Source organism: Chelonia mydas, chromosome 2, assembly GCF_015237465.2.
Source record: "Chelonia mydas isolate rCheMyd1 chromosome 2, rCheMyd1.pri.v2, whole genome shotgun sequence".
Taxonomy (NCBI): domain Eukaryota; kingdom Metazoa; phylum Chordata; order Testudines; family Cheloniidae; genus Chelonia; species Chelonia mydas.
In genome coordinates, this window is record NC_057850.1 from 47,851,759 (window position 1) to 47,874,433 (window position 22,675).

Sequence of the window (22,675 nt, forward strand, 5' to 3'; positions counted from 1 at the left end):
GGAATACTATGTATGAAATACTCTAACTGAAAAAAGAGATACTGGACTCAATTCTGATCTCACTTACACTAGTGGGACTCCTTTGGCATCAATGGAGTTAGTTACTTAGAGTGTAAGCTCATTGGGGCAGCAGCCTGATTTGGGCCCCATACTAAAATACAAATAATAAATACCGGTACTCATAAAAATAACATTCCTGATTCATAGCAATGCAAGTTAAAGCAGAATCAGGCCCACTGCTTCTGATGCTGTCTATGGCAGTTGTGTTATGCAGTATTCACAATAGTTTCTCATACATAGAGTATGTTTATTCTGCATTTTCTTAATTTTTAATGAAATGTTTAAGGAGCTTCTGTTGCCCGAGAGAAACATTCTGCTTATAAACAGCTTGGCCCACATGTGATATTTTCTCTATTTTTCCCCCCTGCTTGTTAGTTTATTGCTAAGGGCACATATAGGTAAACAGAATTTTTGTTTTTAAATAGATCTGCACTTGCTGCTTATCTCTGTCATAATCCTGTGGTTCTGATTGGGGTCAGTTCAGGTCATAATCCTCTGGTTCTGACTGGGTTCAGATGAGGTCATAATCCTCTGGTTCTGGCTGGGGTCAGATGAGGTCATAATCCTCTTTTACTAACAGACGTCCCTGGAGGTCATAATCTGTAACACTGCAGTCATTTTGGCAGAAGTCAGTTTGATGTCAAAAACAGGATTCTAGCTTCAAGTAAGAAAGAAGTGGCATGAGCCGTTAAACCTGTGAGGATTCAAATACCCTTACTTGATTATATGTGGCTGCGAAACTGTGATGCCTTTGTTTTCTGTATATTGCCTTTAAATTTCTAAACACCCTGGGTCCAATTCCTCATTGCCCTGCTCCTCGTACAGCCACTTATAGTGAGTGCAGAACTCTACCATTCTGACTGGGTAGGATTTTACATCCACTTTGGACTCATTTTGCACTTGTGTAAATGACTGCACAAAGAGCATGGTAACAATTAATCAGGCCTTCTGTGTGCAGTGGCAGCAGGCATTTAGTTCTCAGAGTTGTTGCAACCTGTCACAGAGGAGGAGACATACACACAGGGCTCTCTCACGAATACTTTACCCTTGTTTTCTTACTGTTTTCCATAGTCTACAAGCTGCTTTAGACTGAAAAGAAACACTTTGTCTTTGGATATGGAATAATGAACAACTAAAGAAAAAAATAAATGGTGACAGAAACATAGAAGACACATTATATTATATATATGCAGAAATAATTTAAAATAAAATATTTCCAAAGTTTTGTAAGCAACATCAGCAGACTAAATGTATCTGTTTATTAATTGAAAGATGAACACAACTGTGGTCATTTTGAAAATTGAATTGTTTCTTGTTTATGGTGGCATGAAACTGTGGCTGTCTCAGATGCCTAATCATGAGAAATATAAGATTTTATTCCCAGAGTAGACATAATTGCTGGGGTGGATGGGGAGGCATGTTCCCTTCTCCCTTCTTATCCAGTTGATAGTCACTCCAAAGTATTTGGCTGGGAACCCTCTCAGTTCCTGTCTCTTTCTAGTGGTGCATGTGTTAGAGCAGCTCACATGCACCCATCACTCTGCACTTACAGGGGCTGTGATATTTGTATGTGTTAAAAAGGCAGATTCTGTGGACTAACTTGCCATCTGAGATCCTGGTCCCCTTCTCCTGGGGCATGGCATGGAGGAAAGGAGATTCTCAAGAGAGGTCTCCATTTCTGGGCTTGTGGGGATATGTGAAGATTCAATATATCCCCATAAAGAATGTTTATGAAACATAGGTGTAAGATACTGAATCTGCCGTTGGAGCATAACAATTGTGACTTGTAAAACAGGGCCCCAAATATTCACTAAATCCAAACAGCGAAAAGTTAGAAGGCAAAATTTCTATAACCACTCCACCAGTGTTTTCATGAAAAGCAGAAGTGAGTCCATTTCAAGTCCTGTGCAACTGAAAGAGCTTTGAAAATTTTCTCTTTTTAAAATTGATTTCTCTAGTCCCAAGCAATGCCCTTAACACTCTCATTACCTTTTCCCCACCCCCGCAAAAGATCTGTAGCACAGCCATGCATAGTCAGAAAGCTGACTCCGTCCATTTTAACCATCACTTTAAAACAAGGCCAAAGGTCATTAAAGGCTGAAATGCTCATTTTGGCAGGCAAGGGCATGATTTGGCTGTTTTAACTACATAGGTGCTTCGGCCAGGCTGAAATTGTGTTATTAGCTGTTGAAAGGGAGCAAGAGAGAACATGTTGACCTGTTTGTAGTCCCGGTTATTTGGGATTGATCTGACTTTCTAGCTTGCCCATTGAATGGGATAGAGGCTTTTAAAAAAAAAGGAATTCTAGGATTTTCTCCAATGGGTTTGTATACTGGCTAGCACAATGGGACCCAAACGGTTAAGTTGTCTAGGTGATATCACAATATAAATTTTAAATAATAATAATTGATACATCTGATGCAGGAGTACAGATTATATGTGATAAGAGTTTTGGGGCTCCATTCACCTCTGCTCATGCAGGGGTGTGTGTTGCTTGGGTCCCAGAGCGTTCACCCATAAGAGAGGGTAGGCAGTGGTTCTGGCACTGGAAGGCAATTTTGACTGGGGCTCCATTAGAGGTTGCCTAGCAATGCAATAAGGGCCTGATCCAAAGACCATTGAAATCCATGGGGGACTTTCCATTCATTTCAGTGGGCATCAGCTCAGGCCCTACATCAGCACATCCAGGAATGCTTCTTCCCTGGCCAGGGCTGCCCAGTTTTGGGGCTACATACCGATCAGTGCTGGGTCTCCCCAATGGAGGAAGAAGGGGGTTGCCCCAGCCTGAACCCAGCCCCGGCCCGAATCTACCGCGGCTTGGTGCAGGGGCACCTATCTCACAGCCCCAGCCCTGGAGCTGCCGTGGCGGGGAGAGGTGCCTCTCCCCACCAGCCCAGGTGCTGCTGCAGGGAGAGAGAGCTGGCGGGAGTCCTCTCTCCTTGCCGTAGCCCCGGGACAGCCTGCATCCCAAACCCTTCATCCTTGGCCCCACACCAGTGCCTGTACCGCAACCCTCTTCCCCAGGCCTGAGCCCCTCAGCCCCACCCCAGGGCCTGCACCCCAAGCCAGAGCCCTCACACCCCTGCACCCCAAACCTTTGTCCCAGCTCTGAGCCCCCTCCCACACTCTGAACCCCTCGGCCCATCCCCCACCACATGAATTTGTTATGTGCACCAATATGGAGGTGATGTGTGACACATCACCTCCATATTGGTGCACATAACAAAAAAATTTCCACGCATGTGTGGGGAAAATTAGAGGGAACACTGTGAGTGCTTTGCACCACTGTACTCAGATCTCCATGAACCAGATTTCCACTGCCTATAGCTCTGTGTGCTGAGACATGGTAGCAGAAGATGAGGAGGGTAGAATCAAGCCTATACATTGGTACTACAGCCAGTATCTTGATATAAAATTAACATAAATTGCTGGCTTCTTGGCTGTACTGTTGTTGTTTTCTGCCTAAATAATAAATGAGCTATGTGGTATTTGTTGAGTCTCAGATACTTTTCATTTGGTTCACCATGCCCACTATCCAAGACTTTTATAGTCCACTGTCAAGCATTGGGACATTTGGGCTGTACAGTCCTGCCAGCTGAAAATAACAATGACAAGCCATTACAGTCATCCTGGTGATTCATGATTTGTTTTGGGAGCGGGGGCTACGTTCCTGTGCCCACCAATGTCAAGTTGGTTGCAGAGTTTTGTTTTCCTGTTAGCAAGTCACATGGCTCCAGTATGTGGTTCTGCTCTAATTTTGTTTTGGAACAGTACCACCATAGATCCCGTAGGGCCAGAATTATGATATTATCATAATTATCATAATTATCATATATTATATGATATTGCATTATGGGGTATATTATATGAGATAAATAAGGTAAGGACCAGGCTCTTATCTAACAGACCTACAAATAAAACTCTGTTTGTAGCTCTAGGATATTATCTGGCCTTAGAGTGATAACATTATGTCAATCAAATTACTATAAGGGAACACTGGGATAGACAGTCTCACTGATCTGAAGGAAAATTTGAAGTTGTAAATGTTACTTTTCTTTAATTACAGAATCCAGCCCCTGAAAGGCCAGAAGTTCTTGTAAATGTTACATATACTCCCTCTGGAGGTTACAGGCCACTGACCTCTGTACAGTGAATAATGCTGTTGCAAGATTTAATCTCATAGTTTTAATTTTTATATTTAAAGATAGATTGTTTTATTAATCTGCTAGATTAGTTTTAGGATGGAATTTTCAGAAATGGTCAGCCCTGGTTTAGCTGTAATTCCATTGTCCTCAATGCGAGTTTCACCGTTGACTTCAGTGGGAGCAGAATCGGCTCAATAATGAGCACTTTTCAAAGTCCCATCCTTTTAAGGTCTTTCCTCAAATAAACATATGGCTTGTTTCATAAATATGCATTTGATGCTTCTACAGAGAAGAGGAGCGGAGCAGTTGTGCAGACTTCCTGATACCCACATGATACTGACGGTTCTTTATTTCAACTCCATTCTTAGATCCCAATCCTGCAATTGAATACATGTGGGTAGAACCTGGCACCCATGCATCTCTGTTGTCTCTAATGGGAGTCCACACTGCTTTGAGCATGGATCAGATGTCAATATCAGCTGGAGACTGTCAATTGTAACACTTCCAGCTAGGGGCTTGTAGTGAGGCAGTGTGGGGCCCCACCACCTCGCCGAGGGAAGAACTTCCCCAGATACCAAAGTGGGCGGAGCCAGTGGATCTTGTGCCTGCCCCCGAGAGGTCAAGGTGCAGGACAGGAAGTAGAAAAGCCCAACCCTGGAGCTCAGTTGGGGGACAGCAGCCAGAGAGGCCAGATGCTCGTGGCCTGGCTTTGGCTTGGGAGACCCTGGCAAGCCGCGGCCAACCCGAGGACTGGCCAGACCGGCCAATGCCTGATGCTGACCGACACCCAGAGGAGCAGCCGAGCCTACACCTCGCCAGCTACCCAGAGGAGCCCATGGTGCTGGAACCCTCCAAGGACACCACTCTGACCCAGGTACCCTATGACGGGGAGTCTGGAAGTAGCCCGGGGGGCAGCTGACCCTAGTCTGGCTGCAGCACTGCCAGAGCCAAATGTCAGTGTGTTGCAGCCAGGATCCCCACTGACACAGCAATGGGTCTTTGGCTGCTGCTAGGGCCCCAGGCTGGGATGCAGTGGAGTGGGAGGACCTGTGTCGCCCCTGCCACCCACCTCATGGGTGGCAGTCTCCCCCTCCCCCTGGTTGCTAGGAGCCTGGGTTTATATTGAACTATTTTGCTTAGCCCCTGCCTGAGGGCCTGAGCCCCCGTTTGTTTGTTGCCCCGCCCTGACCCAGGGCCTGGGCTTATATTGAGTTGCTTGTGGGACCCAGCCTGAAGGTCTGGGCCATAAACTGGGTATTCCCCAACCCAGCAGAGAGTGTAGTGAGGCGGTGTGATGCCCCACTGAGGGATGAGCCCCAGCTAAGTTCCTTACAGGGCTACTTACCACATTGTGGATACTACCATAATGCTATTAACAATGTGCCTTATTTTGTGTGCAAAATGCAGGTGGTTACTACATCAAGCATCCCAAGCAGCATGTGTGTCACATAACAGTTTAACTCTTGAAAGCAGAAGAAAAGGAGTAGAGTCAAAGGGTATCTTGTTTTTCCCAAGCCAAATGCTGTTTTCTTATTCCTCTTGCAAATGGAAGACCTCTGCTAAAGGGTGAGGATATGAGGATTTTTTGTTGTTGTTCTTTTACTTTAAAGATAAGTACAATGCTTTAAAAATCTAACTGCACTTATCAAAAGCAGTAATAAACCATATAACGGACCACCCACTGGTCAGTGTAATTGATGAAGCGGAATGGATAATATACTGTTGTTCCCCATGCTGCCTCTTACTTTCACCATTTCCATAAGTCAGACTTAATCTGAACACATTCATATATAATGATGTCTTTTTCTGTGGAGAGAAGCTTTAGAATGAGCAGATTCCTCTTTATTTTTTAATGCTATCCCTATTCTCCGATGTGTGTAGATTTGAGCTGAAACTTAAAGGCATCACTAACCCAGGAACATAACCTATCCTTGCAACAAAGCCCAATGCCAACTCTGTCCACATATCTATTCAAGCAGCAAATAGTTCTGTGGCACCTTATAGACTAACAGACGTATTGGAGCATAAGCTTTCGCGGGTGAATACCCACTTCGCCCACAAAAGCTTATGCTCCAATATGTCTATTAGTCTATAAGATGCCACAGGACTCTTTGCTGCTTTTACAGATCCAGATTAACACTGCTACCCCTCTGATACTTGATATCTATTTAAGTGACACCATCATAGGACCTAATCACATCAGCCATGCCATTAGGGGCTCGTTCACCTGCACATCCACCAATGTGATATATACCATCATGTGCCAGCAATGCCCCTCTGCCATGTACATTGGCCAAACCGGACAGTCTCTACGCAAAAGAATAAACGGACACAAATCTGACATCAGGAATCATAACATTCAAAAACCAGTAGGAGAACACTTCAGCCTCTCTAATCACTCAGTGGCAGACTTAAAGGTGGCAATTTTGCAACAAAAAAGCTTCAAAAACAGACTCCACTGAGAAGCTGCTGAACTTGAATTAATATGCAAACTAGATACCATTAACTTGAACAGAGACTGGGAATGGCTCAGTCATTATACTAATTGACTCTATTTCCCCATGTTAAGTATCCTCACACCTGTGTGTCAACTGTCCGAAATGGGCCACCTTGATTATCACTTAAAGTTTTTTTTCCCTGCTGATAATAGCTCCTCTTAATTAGCCTTTTACAGTCGGTATGGGTATTTCCACCTTTTCGTGTTCTCTGTATGTATAAATATCTTCTTACTGTATGTTCCATTCTATGCATCCGATGAAGTGGGCTGTAGCCCATGAAAGCTTATGCTCTAAGGTGCCACAAATACTCCTGTTCTTTTTGCTGATACAGACTAACACGGCTGCTACTCTGAAACCCGTCATTAAAGGAATCCTGTGTCACAGCTGCTTGCGTTTTGCAAGCCTTGAATGTGGGCATCTTGCCATTAATTAAGCAAAAGTGTGATACAGCTGTAAACTGCTACTGGTGTGAGTCAGAAACATGCAGAGTTCTGCAGAACATTATTATACACTGTCTAATGTTGGGATAAAAGGGGCAAGTACACGCATGTGTGCTAAATAGTGCAGGGCATGAAATTCAATTTACAGTATGTACTTCAAATATTCAGTTTTAGAGCACTTGCAACAACAGCTTAAGCTGCATAGCAACTGTAGAATCACAAAAACAATGACATTTTTAAAAAAGAATATTCTCCACTCTAGTTAGTGTTTCTAACGATTAACATTATCCAAGAAGATGCCACCAACTTTTTAATTCCTTCCACTGCCTGTACGGATATAGAACCCGCTACCACAGCTACGATCTCGTAGCTAAGAGTGGATCACAAAAACAGGAGGGCAAATCTATCAGTTTTCACACCATAAACATTCACTTGAGGAAACAGATGGTTTATTGACGTGTTTTTCTGGAGATAGGTCTGAACTAAACCTCTGATTTCAAAGATCTTAGTATCTAAACCTGGATCTGATTTTTGCAAATGGGCAAAAACCTAAACCCAGTGTCTGATCTCCCTTTGAACTTTGGGTTTTCAGTATTGCCCCTGGAATTCATCTCTAGGGTTTCCTTAAGAATTCAAAAATTTCAGCATTTCCATTAGTTAACATACTTTTCTCTCACAGTAAAAATGGTGGAACTGTACTCTAGACTGGAGTGACTTACAAATCTTCATACATTTTTCCCTAAAGAAAATTCACTATTTACACAGAGCAAAAAGTTAATTATTGAATGTTCCTTTCAAATCTAGGTAAACAATAACAAACTTTAGTTATGGAACTTAGTATGCTAAATATGCTAGGGATGATTGAACTGAATTGTTAATTTCCCAACAAGTGCAAACAGCTGTATTTTTACCATATAGATACACCAATATTCATAATGGTTTGTGTCTTTGGCTTGCTTCAGGCACATTTAGAATCAGAAGATATTCTATTTCTGAGTATCAGTGGTAGGACACCTGTGTAAGAATACCCATTTGACTCTGGATGGTGGACTGCATGCCTCTAAAAGTGAAACCTTGGCCCATCAACTCTAGACTTAAGGAAAACATAGAATAATCTGTAGATATCAATACAGTATGTGTGATGCTCCTTCTCACACCCTATCATTCTGTAAAACATTCCATCCATGAGGACTCCTCCCCCACTCTTTGTTCTGTATTGCTTAGACTGCACTGAACCCCTGGCTCCTTTAGATTGTAAATTCTTCTGTGTAAGGTTCCTTTGGTGTTTGGCACAGGGTAGAGTGCCATGCACACCAGCAATGTTTTATAAATTGTTATTAATAGCACTAGAAACTATTACCATTACTATCAGGCCACTGGCTTTCATTTGCATTGTTTTTGTTGAGAAAAAAGAAAATGTCATGGCTAATGTCACTTGTCTTCACTTCATTGACTAGACCAGGGGTCGCCAAAGGCGGTACGCGAGCCAATTTTTACTGGCACACTGCTGCCAGCCAGGGTCCCGGATGCTGCCCCACTCAGCCTGGGATATCAGCCACCGGCCCCGCTCACCTCACTGCTGGTCTGGGGTTCCAGCCACCCGGCCCCCTGCCAGCCGGGGTCCTGGCTGCCGGCCCGCTGCCAGTCTGGGGTTCTGTTGGGGGGGCCCCGTAAATGTAAAATTTATTACTGGCATGTAAAACCTTAAATTAATGAAGACTTGGCGAGCAACTTCTCAAAGGTTGCCGACACCTGGACTAGACCAATGTATTTCTGATAACTAAGATGAAGAGTTTTAAGCTGTGCAAAATCTGAGAAGCCTGGGTGTCATGGAGGTCACTATTCACTTTTTTGCGGCTTAGCTGGGGATTAGCTCTTGACAGGTCTGGCACCTTTGGTTGCCCACCCTGTGGTCCCTCTCTTTCTCTGGACTCTGTTGCTCCCTCTTCCTGGGTTGGCCCTCCAGCCAGGTCACTATAATCCTCCCCTTCTGGAGTAACAAAAGTCCCTCTGGACAAACTCCCTCAGGTTGCCTTCTGATCCACTGCCCAGGCTGTACCACTTCCCCGGTAGGGGAACTCAGGCCTGCCCACTACTCCAGGTTCCAGCACAGGAATCCTATGCCCAGCAACCATGGTCTGCTCAAGCTCCGATATTGGGCTCTTTCCTACCTTTTGTCCCTATCTTCTACCCCTTACCCTGGGTTACCACTGGAGCGTCCTCTGCTCCCTGTGACTACTTCTCCCCTTTTTGGATTCTTACCAAAGTCTATAGTCCAAAGCAGGATCCCTGGGGCAACTGTCCCCCCTAGACCTCTTCCTTGTACATAGCTGACTCTGCTCCTCTCTAGGAAGTGACTGTAGAGCTGCTCCCTACAGCCCTCTTTTACCACTATCTTCCTCTCTTTATAGGCCTACCCCATCTCCTCCCCCATCTGGGCTGCATCAGCCATTAGGCCTGATCAGTCCTTGGCTCCCCTCCAGGTACAGCCTATAGGTTAATTGGCCTATTTTACCTGTTCAGACCTTGTCGGGTGGACACTCCAGCATACTTGGAAATAGTGTGACACAGTTGTTTCAACAACAACATTATAAGTTTTATCACATGCTGTAGTTAGGTGATACTGTGCTTAACAGAACATTGTGCCCCATGCTGCGCATTAGAAACTTGACAATAGGTTTCTCATTCAGTTGTAACGTTCACTGATAACAGTAAATGCAGTTGTTACACTTTGAACAACACTTATCTCTTATTTGGATGTAGTTTCATGTATTTTATACTAGTATCTACTGTGCAGTGAGTTCATATAATCATAAAGGATAACCACCCCAAACAGTTAATCACTAAAACCTTCTACAGCCAGGGCCAAATAGTTACTTTAGTTCTATTTGAACACAGAAATCAAATAAAGTCTAGCCAATGCTATGACAAGAATTATGACAAGAATTAACAATCCATTGCGTATAAATATCACCTGTAGAAATAGTCACAAATTCAGCAGCCTCTCCTCACTCTCATAAGTGAAGCTCAGCCACCCATGCAGTCAAAAATACCCCATCTGCCCCAGGAACCCAAATTGCGCCGTGCTTCCTAACCTTTTCAGAAGCCTGTGAAAATCATAGCAAGCCTTGACCATCCCTCTCACGTATTTGCCCGATCTAGTCTTAAAAACTTCCAGTGACGGGATTCCACAACCTCCCTTGGAAGCCTAGTCCAGTGCTGAACTACCCTTATAGTTAGGAAGTTTTCCCTAATATCTAACCTAAATCTCCCTTGCTGCAGATTAAGCAAAGAAATGGGCTTTACAGAGCACTCTAAAACACACCAGATTTGGGCCGTTTTTCATCATGACTTCCAAAGGTAAAGGCCTCTCATGGAGAATGTCTTGCTATGTCTTTTAAACTGAGGGGGCTCCAAGTGCCCCATTTCATCTCTTCTGTAGAAGTGTAATATGGGGATAGAGGAGATCTTTCAACTAGGCAGGGTTGTACACACGTAGTGAGGGCCAAATTCGGCAGTGACCTTGTCAAGTCACTTCTCCTCTCTGTGCCTCCAACTTCTATCTGACCCTGGCTCTGTCTTGTCTATTTAGATTCTGAACTCTGCAGGGCAGAGGCTGCCTCTCACTCTGTTTGTTTGTAAAATGCCTAGCACAGTAGAGTCCAAATCTTAATTGAGGACTCCAGATGATACTGTAATAATTAATAATAATGACTTATTGGAGCTCTGGAAGTTCTGATTGGAGCCTGATACTGGAGATCACAGAACACATTCTGCTGTGTGGTATATTGAGGAAGATGCAAGAGCAACAGGTTCTCCCTTCCTTGTGGAGGAAGGCCTCTGATACATTGGCATACTGCTTTTAAATTCTGGACTGAGCTCATCTGTTGGCATTCAGGTCAGCTGATTGTGGTGAATGGTTTCTACAGGTGCAAGAAATTAAGTATTTTTTTTAAAATAATTTTGCTTCTAACATGCAGAAGTTGCGGGCTCTGAGCACATAATGCACATGGCAGAGGAGATACAGATTGACTTTCCTGAAACTCAGTGCAGATACTCTTCAACCTGTTCTCCATTTCATGGTATTAGCTGTTAAGAACAGGGAGGAACAAGTGCAGACAGCTGGTTTTCCAAATAATGCACTTAGCCTTACAGGACCCACTGAACAGACAGCACATAATACTGGTTGATTGTTGGGGATTTTTTTTCTGAGCAATTTTATTTATTACATGATTTTAATCTTTTTTTTTTTTTTTAAAGATGATAACCTTTCGTGGGGTGGGGGAGGGAAATGCAAATAAACAGTGTCAATTATTGACATCCCATTCCCACTGCTTAAAGTATTATCAAAATCTTGACGTAAAAGGCCAAGCTTTGGCTGGTCTCTATGCAGGGGCTCAAGGTGGGAATCCCTCCTACATGCTCCCTCAGTCATGGGGCAGCCACAATTGATGTCCTTGTGCTCTGCTGACCACAGGGGCTGCTCCCTGCTGTGCCCTTGAGATACTTGTCATGCCAAACATGGCAGGGAAGAGGTGAACCTTGGAAAAGTACAATCTGCAATCCCTGCCACAACCAGCCTGCCCTATCACTTCCGCATCCCATTGAGGGTGACTGATATCCCATGGAGCACTAGCCAGGAGCAGCCCATGTGCTCAGGGAAGCAAGGAGACTGCACTTGTGGCTGGTTCCCTATAGGCTTGGGGATGGAAAGATGAGATCAGCAGAGTCTTGTACCCCTCTTTAGTACCCAAACAAAGCTAGCTCCCATCTGGCCCTGGCTGTAAAATGCTTTTTATCTTCAAAGTGCTTTGCAAAGATGAAGTCATTAATGTAGAATTCTCCTTTGCATTGTTACAGCATTGCAAACTGTTCCCATTCAGCATTAAAGATTAATTCACTGAACATAAGGAATTATTTTAAGTTACATGCACTAGCTAGTGATGAAGTTGCCATTGAGGCAAAACAAAGGGAACAGCAGTTTTGCCTGAGTAAGGAATAAGTATGGATCGTTGAGTAGGCGTTAGAATGAGAAGTTATTTTTATATATTTATATTATCGTTAAGTTAATTTTATTTATTTGTTATGAATGCATGGACATTTGTGGATCTGATTAGAGAGGACCACAACTTAAAGTGGCAAACTTTCACTGATCAATTGAACTATATTTTAAGCTGAATAATGGCCCTTGATGTCAAGGCACAGAGTGTGGTGTATTTCCATGCCACACAGCAGCTCACTAGTAACTATTACACTGGTGTCTGAAAGATCAGAAAGGAAATATTAATAATGTTGATAACGTGAGATTGCTCATGCATTGAAAGATGTTACACAGAGAAATGTATTGCTAAGTCACATTTCAATTCTGCCCTTGAAACTTCCTACATCCCCCATCTCTGTCCCTTGAGTATACTGTCAAGTTATTCAAACTTCAAAAAGAGTATTGTAATTTTAATAGACAGAGAAAGAGACATGAATGTTTGCTCTAAGGCTTTTTCCTTTAGTGGCTGCTGTCTCATTTTTGCAGTCAAACTGACATTTACCTTTTTAAAGGACACTTTATTCAAAATTACCAAGGTATTCATGGTCAGATAACTCTTTCGTGCAGATTGAAAATAGCTTGGCACATACAGTCAAGGGAGAAAACAGCATTCTGGAATTCTAGTGCATTTGTTGGTTGGTTTCCTTCCTCTCTGCATTCTGATAGTAGGCAACTTGTAACAGTTTGGACTGAATTCTGAGGAAGTTATCCTGTTGGATACACTATTGGAATGGGCCAGCAAGGTCTCATACCTCAAAACCACTAATAGCTGCCGGTAACAGGTCCTCTAAATGCCCCTCTTCCTGGGGCCTGCTGACTGCCCCAAAAAAGATCAGAGAGGCTTCCTGTTGTTATATACACACACTTCTCCCACCACCAATGTTGAACTATGTACAAGGCTTACAGGGTTAGTTCCCTCCTTCCCAAGCAGTCAGCTCACAGCCAGGAGACCACCTGTTCTCCTGGCAGCCCCCTTTCATACTGGCTCCCAGCCCTTATAACTGCTGGCTTATCAGGCCCACAGGTAGAGCCAATCCCCAGGCCAGGCATCATGCCTGTTACACCAGCCCCAATCTATTTCTCTTGATTGGCGCTAGCTGAGCAGGGGCTAATTAGGTGCTTTTGCAGCAGCACCCTGCTACACACCTCCCCCCTTAAGCTGATGCCAGGCCTGGTTTTCCTCAGACCCGCTTCCCTCAGTTGGGGGGTTTACTCTGGGGATCAGCCCTCTGCCCAGCGGAGCGATCCCTGGGCTCTGTCTCATGGGGTTTTGGCATGCCCCATCCACAAAAGGCGCATTGGGTAGGGGACAGGGCAACCCACAGGTCTACACTCACCCAGAGGTCTTCACACCAGTCGCATGGTTGGGCCAGCCGCCCCAGATGCTCCCCTTTTTTCTCTGGTGGGGGAGATGGATCAGAGTCCCCTACCCCAAGTCTGGCCCCATCTCAGGATTGGGCCCTCTGCTCCTTGGAAATTGGGTCTCCCCACTCTGATCTTTCTGTACCCTCTTCTCCGTCTCAATCTGCGGGATCCCCTCCCCTCGCCCTGCCCGGGAAGCCTCATCCCCTCCTTCGTCACTCCCGCAGGATCCCCACCTTGGCTATGTTGTCTAGGAGTCCCAATTTCTTCCCCTGGAGGTTGTGGGGACTCCGCCTTCCCAGGCCCCACCTCAGTACGGGCCTCGTCCTCTTTCTCCAGGACTCTCTTTCCTGTTTTGGGGGTCTCTTCCTCAGGCCCCCTCTCCCCTTTGGGGAAGGGTTCCAGTCTACCCCCAGGACCACGGGGTAGGCCAACCCCCCTATTATCCCCACCTGCTTCCGGGCAAACATCCCCTGCACCTCCAGGGGTACCTGGGCCACAGGACAATACTCCCTATCCCCATGGATGCATTCTACTAGCATCCTTTCCCCAGAGATAAGCCAATGCGGCTTCACAAAGCACTGCTGTATAAGGGAGTGATCGGAGGCCATATCCACCAGACCCCTCTGGGTTCCTCCCACCACTTGTCTACTGGCTTCACCCTGGGGTTGCTCATGGGTTTTCCTACTCCCCCTCTGTGTCCCGCGGGGCCCAATGCTCTCTCAGCAGGAAGTCTGCCTTTGCATACTCTTCCGTTCTTTGTACGGCAGCTTCTAGGGTGGCCGGCTGATGTCACCCACCCAAACCCGCACACTATCAGGTAGACACTGTACAAACTGTTCAGGAACCACTTGGTCCATTATCTGCAGCACGGTGTGGGCAGCGGGCCTCAACCACCGCGTTGCCCAGTGCATTAACTTTTGGGCAAAGGCTGGGGGCCGCGCAGCCCCCGCCCACCGGGCTGGCCAAATCTTTGGCCGATATTTCTCGGCCAAAAGCCCTAGACGGTCAAAGATCGCTGCCTTCACTGCATCATAGTCCCTAGCTTGGGCATCCGTCAGGGCCTCATACGCTGCCTGCACCTCCCCAGCCAGATAGGGGGCCAGCAGCAGGGCCCAGGTTGGCCGGTCCCATCCTGCGCCCAGGGCCACCCGCTCGAAGGTGCCCAAAAAGGCGTCAGGGTCATCGGCTGGGGCCATCTTACAAAGACTGAGGGCAGGGCGACCTCTCCCCCTGCAGGACTCACCAACTTCTGCAGGAGCTGCTGCTGCACCCTCAACTGCTCCTTAATAAAAAGTCCTGTAAGGCCCTTTGCTGCTCTGCCTGCCATGCGAGTAGAGCTTGCCTCTCCTCCTGCTGGGACTGCTGGAATGCCTGAAGTGCTTTCTGCATCTCTCCATGTTGTTCCGTGAGCCACTGCAGGGTGCCTTCCATTGCCAGGTCACCAGACTATCTCTGGCCTCAGATCCCAGAGAAGCCCCCACATGTAACAGGGTCCTCTACCCACCCCTCTTCCTGGGGCCCGCTGACTGCCCCAATAAAGCTCAGAGAGATTTCCTGTTATGCAGCACCCATGGCTTTATTTACACTGTCAGGGTTCCTTCCCAACTCTGAACTCTAGGGTACAGATATGGGGACCTGCATGAAAGACTTCCTAAGCTTCCTCTTACCAGCTTAGAGTAAAAGCTTCTCCAAGGTACAAACTTTGCCTTGTCCTTGAACAGTATGCTGCCACCACCAAGCATGTTAAACAAAGAACAGGGAAAGAGCCCACTTGGAGACATCTTCCCCCAAAATATCCCCCCCAAGCCCTACACACCCCCTTTCCTGGGGAGGCTTGAGAATAATATCCTAACCAATTTGTTACAAAATCAAAGACCCAAACCCCTGGATCTTGGAACAATGGAAAAATCAGTCAGGTTCTTAAAAGAAGGGTTTTATTTAAAGAAAAAAAAAAAGTAAAAACCTCTGTCTGTAAAATCAGGATGGAAAATACTTTACAGCATATTCAGATTCAACAAACAGAAGATTCCCCTCTGGGCAAAACCTTAAAGTTACAGAAAACAGGAATAAACCTCCATCTTAACACAGGGAAAATTCATATAAAACAAGAGAAAGTAATCCGCCTTGCCTGGTTTACCTATACTGGTTGCAATATTGGAGACTTGGATTAGGATAGGTTGGAGAAGATGGATTTCTGTCCGGCCTCTCTCAGTCCCAAGAGAGAACAAATACACAAACAAAGAGCACAAACAAAAGCCTTTCCCCCAAGATTTGAAAGTATCTTGTTCCCTTATTGGTCCTTTGGGTCAGGTGCCAGCCAGGTTAGCTGAGCTTCTTAACCCTTTACAGGTAACAGGATGTTGCCTCTGGCCAGGAAGGATTTTATAGCACTGTATACAGAAAGGTGGTTACCCTTCCCTTTATATTTATGAGATACACACACTTCTCCCACCACCAATGTTGAGCTATGTACAAGGCTTACAGGGTTAGTTCCCTCCTTCCCAAGCAGTCAGCTCATAGCCAGGAGACCACCCATTCTACTGGCAGCCTCCTTTCATACTGGCTCCCAGCCCTTATAACTGCTGGCTTGTCAGGCCCGCAGGTAGAGCCAATCCCCAGGCCAGGCATCATGCCTGTTACACCAGCCCCAATCTATTTCTCTTGATTGGAGCTGGCTGAGCAGGGGCTAATTAGGTGCGTTTGCAGAAGCACCCTGCTACACTGCCCTGGAGAAATGACATTGTCCTTACATGATCTGTTACAATCTGTTTCCTTAGCTGGATTTTCAGTGTTTCAGCACTCATGGCTATATGGGGAAAACACACTGCCCAGACACTATCTGCTTCCTACTTATACTTAGAGGGATTTTCAGTATTTCTTGACTCTTGTTTATAGTGAAGAGGCATCAGGGCAGTCTATGAAGGGTTTTCCCTCACCATTCTTCCATCTCATACCCAGCTAACCTACGCAGGGCATGCTTCATATTGCTTAGCTCCAAACTCTCATCTTCCTCTACATCAGAGAGCTACTATAAGACTGCGAGGTGCTGCGGCCACTGATATAAAAGTTACTAGGCTGTGATAATATCGCAAGTAGAAATCTGATCCAGCCTCAGGGGAAAAGAGGGAAACCATAATAAAACAAATAGAGCCTGCCTTGATAAGGACTAGCTGCTTGACATTTTAGCTGAGGAATAGCAAAAGTTACCTATTTGAGCTACAAGTCAAATAACATAGTTGCTGTAACTTTTCTATCCCTCGGGCAATGTTTCACAGCCTTTTCAAACAGCAGCCTATTTGTCTATACATACATACACAAAGAGACAGAGTGGGTGAATGAATGTTGATGATTCTTGTAGGAGAAATTCTGCAGACTGTATAGAGACAGCAGGCAAAATTCGGCCCTCTTTTACACCAGTCCATCCCTGTTAGGCCAAATACCACCATGGTCTAAGCAGGAGATGACTCAGATTCAGTGGGAATGCAGTCAGTTGCACAAGGTTTCAATTTGCTCATTGATTTCAGTGTGGCTGCAGTGGACTGAGAGCAAAATTTGGCCCAGTCTCACTATCCTATGTGTTGAATCATTCTGAAATATAATTAGGCCCAGGCCCCCTGTAGCCATGGAGGTTATAAGAGGACTTTAAAATGATATTCCCCCCCTTTAAGGAAATATTTTTTGCCTTTCAAACCTTCTGAGCTGCCCACTGATTCCCCTGAGCCTGGCTACGGCCATTCAGTTGGTGAGATATGAGATCTCCTGAAATACTTCACCTTTTGATGCATCGTCACTAGTAATCCTGTTCCAGCAGGATGCGGTCTATACCTTGTTACAGAAATAGGGTCCTTAAAGCCCAAATCCTCAATATAGCACCCAACCCAAATACCCAGGCGAGGCACTGGGCAGATGTATGGGTGAGATGGCCCTTGCCCCAGAATGGCTGGAAAGCAGCTTTTCAGAATCTAACTCAGCCAACTCTTACAGAAATGCCCTATGAAATTTAATAGAGAATGAATTCCTCTCTATAGCTATTTGAACCATTTTATGGAATTTAATAGATAATGATATCCTTGTTACAGAATTCTGTTGGATGATTCAAAAACTGTATAGACAGGAGAGAAAAGGAAGGGAAAGAAAGTAAATCATTCTGTTAAATTCTTTAGGACCAGATTCCCATTTACATGAAGGTTCTGTTACACCACTCTGGCAGCGCAAAAGGACCTTAAAATGTAATTTACATTGAGTTTGATTTCCTGCTGGGGCAGTGTGTAAGGGACCACTAGTATCCTCTAGTCCGACCTCCTACATAACACAAGGCAAAGAACTTCACCAAGTGATTCCTGCATCAAGCCATAACTTCTGGTTGAGCTTGAATATCTCTTTCTTTTACAAAGATATCTAAATTGGATTTAAATACTTCACGTGAGTAAGTTGTTCCACTAGTTACTCACCTTCACAGTTATTTTGTACTTTATTTTTAGACTGAATTTGTCTAGGTGCAGCCATTAGATCTTGGTAATGCCTTTGTCATAAATGAGAATTCCAGCCTAGCATATTTTAAAGTACTTTCAATAGAACCCTATTGGTCTCATCCTTATTAAACGCGATGGAGCTTTTCCAAAAGGGAATGGCTCTAAGGGCCCTTCCACCTGGATTGGAGGATGGGAGCATCTGCATAGCAGTGGGTCTTCTGGCCCATCTGTGCCCCATGCCATCCGCCCGGGGAGCTTGTACAGTGAAGTTCCTAGGGGAGACTGGATTCATTACAATATTTATTTACAGGAAAGAAAAGAAAAAGTTTCAATAGCTTTCAGTTATTTTTTTAAAAAATTGTCTCTGGCTCAATTAAAAGGCATTTACAGCTTAGCTAGGTTTCACTAAGAGTGGTTACCTTAGTTCCCAGAGTGGCATTCCACTTCCAGCGTAGGTGCAATCAGTGACTTTGATTACACCAGTCTGCTCTCTAAAGTTTCTGATGGGCATCCATGTTGTGCAAGTGTTTCAAGCTAATAGGCTCCTTGGGGTAGGTTGTGCCATTATGGTACTGGCTCCCATTGGGGCGGCACAGAGTTGCCCTTTCACAGAAGCAAATCCCCTCCAGCTCGCTGGCACAGAGAAGTACACTGTGCCACTTTGTTCCCACCTGTACAGCAGGACAGCCCTGCAAGGCACTTCTGAGACAGCCATTCTCCCTGCTCCCTGTATCCCAAGGACTTCTTAAAGCCAAGTGGCAAAGAGTTACAGAAATCTTGTGAGTCTGGTGTGTACATCCTAGTTCACCAGAGAATGTCATGTGAGTTCTCAACTGAAAGCCGGCGTCACACTGGTTATTAATAGCATTGTGAAATGCACGTACAGATACTGTGTAAGGAGTTATGTGTTCATAGTGAAAAATATATTCTTAGAGGCTGTATCAAGGTATTTTGTCACCAGCAGAGGTGAAAAAGAGGTTTTCTATCAGACAAGAGATGTTTATTCACCCGTCTCTCTGTCAGCATGTAAATTAAGCACTGTAATGGATGCCCATTCACATACAAAGTCAATGAAGAGATGTGAAGTCAACAGAGGAAGCAGCACACAGGGAAAAACAAGCATCATTATCCTGTCCATGTGCAAAGACAGTGAACTTTGGGGATATATCTAGGAGACAAAGGAGACCCCCCACCATCCTGCACCCAGGAAGTAAATGGACAGTGAATTTACATTCATGAAAATGGGATCTCAGCCAGCCTTGGATGAAACCAGTGAAATGGACATTGGGGTGACATTAGCTTTGTTAGTCAGGAGGTTACTATGTTAGTTAGTTTCTAGAAAGCATGTTATGATTTTGTTTTATATGTAACCCTTTGTTTTCAGTATCTGTGTTCACTATCTCTTGAATCCCTAGTTTTTGATAATAAACTTATTCTTGTTTTCCCTATAACTATATCCCAGTGCTGTGGTAGAAAGCAAAGTGCTGCTCCTGAGCTGAATTGTACAAGCTGGTGTGTACACTGTTCCTCTGGGGAGAGCAGACCTGGAATTTATGTGCACAGCCAGTGTCAGGGGCTGGATATCAAAGGGGAATGCTTCAAAGGGACTCAGGGACTGGGGTGAACCTGTTGTTAACCTGCAAGGCAAAGTAAGGGCTGGCATAGCTCAGAGGTGAGTGCTTGAGTAGCTGATAGTTTGGTGGTGTTAGGGAGCTGACATCCAACCAAGCACAAGCAAGTCTCCCTCATGCTGGAGGCAGCAAGGGGTAATATGGTGACTCACAGTCCTGGATACCCTGAGAACCATCACAGTCTCCCACCTCTTTGCTCCCTTGGGAGCACTAGGAGGAAGTGGACCCTGGACTCCCTTTAGCACTTTTATTGTGGCCAGCCATTCTACAGGTTTAATAGGGGGAGAGAGAGCTCCCTGTAGTTTTTGCCTTCCATGTATAAGTATGCTAGGACTAGGAACACACTCTGGCCCTTTGTGTTGGCTAAAATTGACTATATTTTCCCATTTATTTCTAATCCAATGCCATTGGGTTGTTTGTTTGCTTGGTATCTGTAGCTGTGCGTATCCACTAGGGATGTGAGGAAAACTTTTTTTTTTTTTTAATTTGATGTTGTTAGAATCCCAAAGAGTAGCCACCAGCAGCCAGGGAGAAATTCATTTCAGTGCAAACATCTCTGAAGGGCCTACGAATGACTGAAGACTCATGTTAAAGACTTAGGGTTTCAGTGGGGTAGAGGGCTTGGCAAGGCTGTCTGCACTGAGACTAATTTAACCATCAGTGAACAATAAAAATGAGTGATTATTGTAGGATATGGCAGACATTTAGTGAGGCGTGTATTAAAAAAAATAGGCCTTCCACAGCAAGGAATCCATTAACAATCTGTGCAAGTGCCGTCAATGCCAAAGAGCTGCAGCTAGTGAAGCAGGACACTGAGATTCCTCTTAGCTCTGTGCCAACAGCTTCCTATCATTGCTTGTTTGGGTTGGTGGGTAAAGGAAGAGAGGGTTAAAAGTTTGTGTCTTAAGTTCCATGGTTCTTCATTGTGCAGAAAAATATAGAAGCACTGGGCTGTCGGAGCCCTCTCTGCAGCTATGAAATAGCCCAGGTTAAAAAGTGTCTGCTAGAGACTATTGACTCAGCAATTGATCTGGTTGGAAAATGCCAATTCAATTAAATTGACATGTTCTGCATGAATCTGTCAATTTCATCATCTCTGTCAATGGAAACGAAGCAGGTTTCTCAGGGATACCATGTAGGTTTCCTGCTGGCTCACCTGCCTCTATGCAGAGCTGGGAGCCTGGGACCATTGGCTCGAGCCAGGGCTCTCAGGGCTTCTATGCTTCCCATTCTGTGGTAGGCTCCCAGAGCTGACAAGCTTCGGACTACATGGCAGGAAGCCTGGAAGCAGAGCTGCCAGGTCTCTGGGCAGCTTGGAGAGCCGCTTAATTTTTCAATTCAAAAAGTCAAAATGAAATGTCATTGTGATTTTTTTAAAATGAATTTTTAGAATTCCTACTCCATGTGAAAATTTGCAGTGTTGTTCTAATGTGGAACAAAATCAAACAAACAAAAGAATAAAAATGGAATTTCCTGCAGAACAGGAATTCCAGATTCTGATCAGCCCTACTTAGCAGCTACCTCTGCACCGACAGCAGGTGCCATAGATGCTAGAGGCCCCTCCCCAGAGAGATGGAGCTCAATGCAAAAGGAACAAAATGAGTTGCAGCCCTGTTGAAAGCCAGAAGATGCATGGCCGAAAAAAGAATATGGGCTGCATCCACTTTCCCAGTGACAAGCAGAGAGCTTCAGGATCAGAGAGAACATGAGGATCTGCAGTTTCATCCTTGCCAGCAGCTGTAGCCATTAGAGCCAGAATCCATCTGAAAACTGTGAAGCACAGAGAAGGATTATTTTTTTGAAAGACTAACTGTCTGGGACCCATATAGCTTCCTGGAGGTGCTCAGGTGACATGGTGATGAGCAAGATATAAATACCTAGACAAGCGGCCAACCATTCTTAGCCCTAGTTCATTGACACAACAAAGTATAACAATGCTAAAAGTGCCACTGGAAAGCCAGTGGAACCAAGCTGGAGCTCTTGGACCCCAGTGATGGACATGCTTTATAAAACGACCCAATGACTAGCCACTTGAAAGGTTTGGAAGATCTGAGCCATTTTCTCAAACTGGTAAAGGAAAGTAGAATGAGGAAAGATCTTCTCCTAAAGTTCTTCTTTTTGGACAGTCCCCTGTTACTTTCCATCAGCAATGGGATCAGAGGGGAAATGCATAGACTATAAATACCTAGATCACAAGTTTTCTGTCTAATGTCCCCCTCTCCCTGCAAATTGGTTATGTTGATGGGCGGAACCCCAGGCTCCTCTGAAAATGTTCTCCTAAATACTTTGCAATTGCCAGTCATAGTCTGAGAGGACTCAGGATCTCAGGTTCATCACAAGCAGAGGGTAGCTTGTGCTGATGGATTTTGGCTGGGGGCTCAGAAAAGGAGTATCACCTCCATGGCGAGGAAGACCCATCTGTGCAACAGCACACTGCAGGTATGATGCGAGATTCCAGCTTTATGTGTGGGGAGGGCTGAGGGCAAGGTGGGATCTGCTGGATTCTTCCTCTCCTAACCTAGAACATAGGTACTGCAGGCTGTCAGCACTTAACTTGTGCTGCCCGACGTTTGTGCTATCGAACTCCGCTGAGGGGAGACCTGGGAACAGCAGCAGGCAGAGGAGCCCTTGGCACATGGGCTGATACAACATCTCAGCATGACTAGTGCACACACTGCCACAGGATGGGACTCTGTGCATACATTAGTGAGGAGATTGTACAGGCTTTAAGGAATAAGGGTGGCTTTAGTATAGATTTGGGGAAGGTGAATTACATCCTAAATGATATCAGGCTCTTAAAAGAAGTCAGCATTGATGAGCAGAAGCCCAGAACAGTCACCAGGGTAGAACGTGCAGTTGGCTTTGGCATATATTTGGGAGTGCTGTTAAGAGAAAAGGAAAGTAGGTGTGTGGCACAAAACGCCTAAATATTTATTTTGTAGCCCACTAAATTCCATTTTGTTAGCTACTAATTTGCACTGAGACCTTTTTGCTGTAGAGCCAGGGAATCCAGCAGACTGAGA